The sequence below is a fragment of the Ranitomeya variabilis genome, chromosome 2 (genome assembly GCF_051348905.1).
Source record: "Ranitomeya variabilis isolate aRanVar5 chromosome 2, aRanVar5.hap1, whole genome shotgun sequence".
In the NCBI taxonomy this organism is placed as follows: domain Eukaryota; kingdom Metazoa; phylum Chordata; class Amphibia; order Anura; family Dendrobatidae; genus Ranitomeya; species Ranitomeya variabilis.
This window is the reverse complement of record NC_135233.1, coordinates 1,041,991,466-1,041,998,156: the sequence shown is the minus strand read 5'-3', so window position 1 is coordinate 1,041,998,156 and position 6,691 is coordinate 1,041,991,466.

Genomic DNA, 6,691 nt, shown 5'->3' with positions numbered 1-6,691 from the left:
AGAATATAAAACACATTCAGTATCAGCACATCCCTAGGAGTCAGATATATCAAAGTCTAAAATTACTTCATCCACATGCTGAACGCTGTAAAAAAAAAAAAAGACTCAAAAAGCCATTATTGGCATTTTTTCAGTCACCGCGCCTCCACCCAAAAAAGCCATAGAAAGTGATCAGAACGTCGGTGGGGGAGCTACATCACACTACTCGATCCAGACGAGAGGATCGGACCGTATGACGCCATGTCTGTAGCTGTTGCAGCACAGCAATGACGATACCGTGGTTAAGGGCGAGTGACGCGCCAGAAACAGGTTGGCTGGAACGTTCCCTGTCCGTCGCTTTAATGGACACAAGACTAACCCCTTAACGACCGCCGATACGCCTTTTAACGGCGGCCGCTAAGGGTACTTAAACCACAGCGCCGTTAATTAACGGCGCTGTGGAAAAAGTGAATAGCGCCCCCCAGAGTCGGATTTTCTCTGGGGTCTCGGTTGCCGAGGGTAGCCGAGACCCCAGAGAACATGATTCGGGGGGTTTTTACCGACCCCCGAGTTGCGATCGCCGGTAATTAACCGTTTACCGGCGGTCGCAACAAAAAAAAAAAAAACGCAATTTGCCGTTTAATTTCTCTGTCCTCCGATGTGATCGCACATCGGAGGACAGAGAAATGTGGTCCCCGATGGCCCCCAATAGCCCCCCAATACTTACCTACCTCCCCCGGTGCTCCTCGTGTCTCCCCATGGGCGCCGCCATCTTTTTTCCGGGAAAAAATGGCGGGCGCACGCGCAGTGCGCCCGCCGCCCGGCACCCGGATGTTCTTTGGGGTCTCGGCTGCCGGGGGTAGCCGAGACCCCAAAGAACATGATCGGGGTCGATTTGCACCGACCCCTGCTTTGCGATCGCCGGTAATTAACAGTTTACCGGCGACCGCAAAAAAAAAAAAAAAAAAAAAAAAGCGATCAGTTATTTCTCTGTCCTCTGATGTGATCGCACATCAGAGGACAGAGAAATAGGGGGATTCGGGGACCCTATCATACTCACCCGGGGTCCCTGGGTCCTCTTCTGTCTTCTCCTGCCAGCCGGCTTTTTCATCATGGCGGGCGCATGCGCAGTGCGCCCGCCATCTGCTGCCATCTGCCGGCCGGCAGGAGAAGACAAGTTGGGGCTAAAATTAGGGTTAGGGTTAGGGTTAGAGTTAGGGTTAGGGTTAGGGTTAGAGTTAGGGTTAGGGTTGGGGCTAAATTTAGGGTTAGGGTTAGGGCTAGGGTTAGGGTTAGGCTACTTTCACACTAGCGTTTTTTGGCTTCCGTCGCAATGCGTCGTTGGAGAAAAAACGCATCCTGCAAAAGTGCTTGCAGGATGCGTTTTTTCTCCATTGGCTTGCATTAGCGACGCATTGCGACGGATTGCCACATGTCGCATCCGTCGTGCGACGGATGCGTCGTGCTTCGGCGGACCGTCGACACAAAAAAAACTACATGTAACTTTTTTGTGCGACGTGTCCCACATATTTCAGTGCCACGTGCCACGTATTTAAGTGACACGTGCCACGTATCAAAGTGCCACATATTTCAGTGCCACGTATCAAAGTGCCACGTGCCACGTATCAAAGTGCCACGTGCCACGTATCAAAGTGCCACGTGCCACATATTTCAGTGCCACGTATCAAAGTGCCACGTGCCATGTATCAAAGTGCCACGTGCCACATCTTTCAGTGCCACGTGCCACGTATTTAATTGCCACATATTTAAGTGCCACGTATCAAGATTTTCCATGGAGAACAGACACATCCAGAGATATGTCTGCTCTCCACGGCTGCAGCAACACACTGACAGGAGCCATAGTTCCTGTCGGTGTGTCACTGCGCATGCGCGAGCGAGTTTACCGGCGGTCATTGACCCCGGCACTCTCGCTTAACGGCAGTGCTGCGTGGGAAAGTTCAACGCAGCTGTACTGCTGTTAACCGAGACGCCGGAGTCATTGAACTCCGGAACAGTACGCGATACACTGCTAGGAGCTTCGCTCCTGGCAGTGTATCGCCGGAGAGCAGCAGATCGGCGTGGGACACTCGTTTTATGGATTCTGCGGACAGGGAGTATGAATTTGGTTTATTATTTTGGGATTTTTTCCTGGAGGATCGAGGGCTTCGCCTACAAGTGTGCTGTTGGTGAGTATATACTCTGTGTTATATGTTGTATGTACTGTGTGTCATGTATGTGTATTGTGTGTAGGTGTTTTGTGTAACTTTACAATTGTGCTAAGTCGCCGGACACAGGGACAACTCTCCCATCCTAATACCGGATGGGAGTAGTAGTCCCATACGGCGACTTAGCACAATGGTGGCACTAGCGTCGCATGGGGACACACACACGCACACACACACACACAGAAGGACTCCATGCTGCTTCACTGGGGGGCGGGGGCTTCCCTCTTCCTGTCCGACGTCACGTCCGGTCCTGGGTGTCAACCCCTCCGTACAAAGACGCCGACACCCAGGACAAAGGCGCTGTGTGTGGAAGGTAATATGGGGCCCTAGGGGGATACGCAGACACGCCGCTGCGTAAAGAATTGACATGTCAATTCTTTTTACGCCGGCGTGTTTGCAGACAAAAGCGCCGCGTTTTTTTGCGGTGTGTCTGAACGGCAAAGTGAATTTCTCATTGACTTTGCCGGCAGACGAAAATGACATTGCGCATTTTTGAAAAGCGCCCGCAAAATAGCGCTCAAAAATGCGCTATGTCTGAAAGTAGCCTAAGGCTTCTTTCACACTTGCGTCGGTACGGGGCGGTCGCAATGCATCGGCCCGATGTACCGACGCACGTTGTGAAAATTGTGCACAACGTGGGCAGCGGATGCAGTTTTTCAACGCATCCGCTGCCCAGTCTATGTCCTGGGGAGGAGGGGGCAGAGTTACGGCCACGCATCCGCGGAAATGGCGGACGCGACGTACAAAAAAAAGGTTACATTGAACTTTTTTTGTGACGACGGGGGCTAAAGTTATGGTTAGGGTTGGGGCTAAAGTTAGGGTTGGGGCTAAAGTTAGGGTTAGAGTTGGGATTAGGGTTAGGGTTTGGATTAGGGTTGGGATTAGTGTTACGTTTGGGATTAGGGTTGGGATTAGGGTTAGGGTTGGGATTAGGGTTAGGGGTGTGTTGGATTTAGGGTTTTGATTAGGGTTATGGTTAGGGTTGAGATTAGGGCTGTTTTGGGGTTAGGGTTGTGATTATCGTTAGGGTTGTGATTAGGATTATGGATCGGGTTGAGATTAGGGTTAGGGCTGTGTTGGGGTTAGGGTTGGATTTAGAATTGGGGGGTTTCCACTGTTTAGGTACATCAGGGGGTCTCCAAACACGACAGCCAATTTTGCGCTAAAAAAGTCAAATGGTACTCCCTCACTTCTGAGCTCTGCCGTGCGCCCAAACAGTGGTTTACCCCCACATATGGGGCATCAGCGTACTCGGGATAAATTGGACAACAACTTTTGGGGTCCAATTTCTCCTGTTACCCTTGTGAAAATAAAAACTTGGGGGCTAAAAATCTTTTTTGTTGGAAAAAAATATATATTTTTTATTTTCACGACTCTGCATTATAAACTTCTGTGATGCACTTGGGCATTCAAAGTTCTCACTACACATCTAGATAAGTTCCATGGGGGGTCTAGTTTCCAAAATGGGGTCACTTTTGGGGGGTTTCTGCTGTTTAGGCACATCAGGGGCTCTCCAAACGCGACATGGCGTCCGATCTCAATTCCAGTCAATTTTGCATTGAAAAGTCAAATGGCGCTCCTTTGCTTCCGAGCTCAGCCATGCGCCCAAACAGTGGTTTACCCCCACATATGGGGTGTCGGCGTACTCAAGACAAATTGTACAACAGCTTCTGGGGTCCATTTTCTCCTGTTACCCTTGGTAAAATAAAAATTTGGAGGCAAAAAGATCATTTTTGTAGAAAAAATGCGATTTTTTTATTTTCACGGCTCTACGTTATAAACTTCTGTGAAGCACCTGGGGGTTTAAAGTGCTCACCACACATCTAGATAAGTTCCTTAAGGGGTCTAGTTTCCAAAATGGTGTCATATGTGGGGGGTCTCTACTGTTTAGGCACATCAGCGGCTCTCCAAACGTGACATGGCGTCCGATCTCAATTCCAGCCAATTCTACATTGAAAAAGTAAAACGACACTCCTTCTCTTCCAAGCTCTGCGGTGCGCCCAAACAGTGGTTTACCCCCATATATGGGGTATCGACGTACTCAGGAGAAATTGCACAACAACTTTTGTGGTCTAATTTCTCCTGTTACCCTTGTGAAAATAAAAATTTGGGGGCAAAAAGATCATTTTTGTAGAAAAAATGAGATTTTTTATTTTCACGGCTCTACGTTATAAACTTCTGTGAAGCACTTGGGGGTTCAAAGTGCTCACCACACATCTAGATAAGTTCCTTGGGGGGTCTAGTTTCCAAAATGGTATCACTTGTGGGGGGTTTCCACTGTTTAGGCACATCAGGGACTCTCCAAACGCGACATGGCATCCGATCTCAATTCCAGCCAATTCTGCATTGAAAAAGTCAAACGGTGCTCCTTCACTTCCAAGCTCTGCGGTGCGCCCAAACAGTGGTTTACCTCCACATATGGGGTATCGACGTACTCAGGAGAAATTGCACAACAACTTTTGTGGTCTAATTTCTCCTGTTACCCTTGTGAAAATAAGAATTTGTGGGCGAAAAAATCATTTTTGTGAAAACAAATGCGATTTTTTATTTTCACGGCTCTACATTATAAACTTCTGTGAAGCACTTGGGGGTTCAAAGTGCTCACCACACATCTAGATAAGTTCCTTGGGGGGTCTAGTTTCCAAAATGGTGTCACTTGTGGGGGGTTTCCACTGTTTAGGCACATTAGGGGCTCTCCAAACGCGACATGGCGTCCGATCTCAATTCCAGCCAATTCTGCATTGAAACAGTCAAACGGTGCTCCTTCACTTCCAAGCTCTGTGGTGCGCTCAAACAGTGGTTTACCTCCACATATGGGGTATCGGCGTACTCAGGAAAAATTGCACAACAAAATTTGTGGTTAAATTTCTGTTTTTACACTTGTGAAAATTAAAAAAAATGGTTCTGAAGTAAAATGTTTGCAAAAAAAGTAAAATGTTAATTTTTTTCTTCCACATTGTTTTAGTTCCTGTGAAGTACGTAAAGGGTTAATAAACTTCTTGAATGTGGTTTTGAGCAGCTTGAGGGGTGCAGTTTTTAGAATGGTGTCACACTTGGTTATTTTCTATCATATAGACCCCTCAAAATCACTTCAAAGGTGATGTGGTCCCTAAAAAAAACATGGTGTTGTAAAAATGAGAAATTGCTGGTCAACTTTTAACCCTTATAACTCCCTAACAAAAAAAAAAATTGTTTCCAAAATTGTGCTGATGTAAAGTAGACATGTGAGAAATGTTATTTATTAACTATTTTTTGTGACATATCTCTCTGATTTAAGGGCATAAAAATACAAAGTTTGAAAATTGCAAAATTTTAAAAATTTTCGCCATATTTCCATTTTTTTCATAAATAATCGCAAGTAATATCGAAGAAATGTTACCACTAACTTGAAGTACAACATGTCACGAAAAAACTATCTCAGAATCAGTGGGATCCGATAAAGCGTTCCAGAGTTATAACCTCATAAAGTGACACTGGTCAGAATTGTAAAAATTGGCTCGGTCATTAAGTACCAAATTGGCTCTGTCACTAAGGGGCTAAAGAATCATTGACTTTCATTCGCCCCTGGATGCGCCGTCTCCTTCGTCTTCCCCCACAGATCCGATGACTAAAGAATAAAATCTGATACCGCTCTCGGAAAATGGTGACACAAACCAGATTTTTATTTTTTACCAAGTTCTGAATTTTTTTACGCCTCTAATATAAAACAACTGAATCTATTCATGTTTGGTGTCGCAACGATCGTACTGAGCTGAAGAATCATCTTCTCGGGTCATTTTTTTTGCTGCACAATGAACACCATAAAAACCAAAATCAAAAAATAAGGAATTGTGTTTTTTTTTATAATTTAACCAAAGTTGTTTTTTTCCAATTTTTCAGTGTATTATGAGATAAAATGAATGTTGTCATCTCCTCCTGCAAAATGACGAGCCCTCGCATGGTGATATGGGCAGAAAGATAAAAAATAGCCATAGCTGGAGGGCAGAAGGAAAACGCCAAAGCAAAAATTGTCAGTTATTAGGGGGTTAACACATTTCTGTGAAACTTTGAGCCCTCGCCTGCCTGATCCACAAATGTTTGCTCTGAATGTCACACGTGGAGATTTGTCACAAGTTATAGCTCACTTTTACACCTCAAACAAAAAAAGCTGGTGAAACTTTATTTATAACTCCCTAAATGTTGTGGAAATGTCAGGAGCAAGGGGGTGCAGCAGGAGGCACAGCAGGGGGTGCAGCAGGAAGCGCAGCAGAGGGTGCAGCAAGGGGTGAAGCAGGAGGTGTAGCAGGGGGTGCAGCAGGAGGCACAGCAGGGGGTGCAGCAGGAGGCACAGCAGGGGGTGCAGCAGAGGGTGCAGCAGGAGGTATAGCAGGGGGTGCAGCAGGAGGCACAGCAGGGGGTGCAGCAGGAAGCGCAGCAGAGGGTGCAGCAAGGGGTGAAGCAGGAGGTGTAGCAGGGGGTGCAGCAGGAGGCACAGCAGGGGGTGCAGC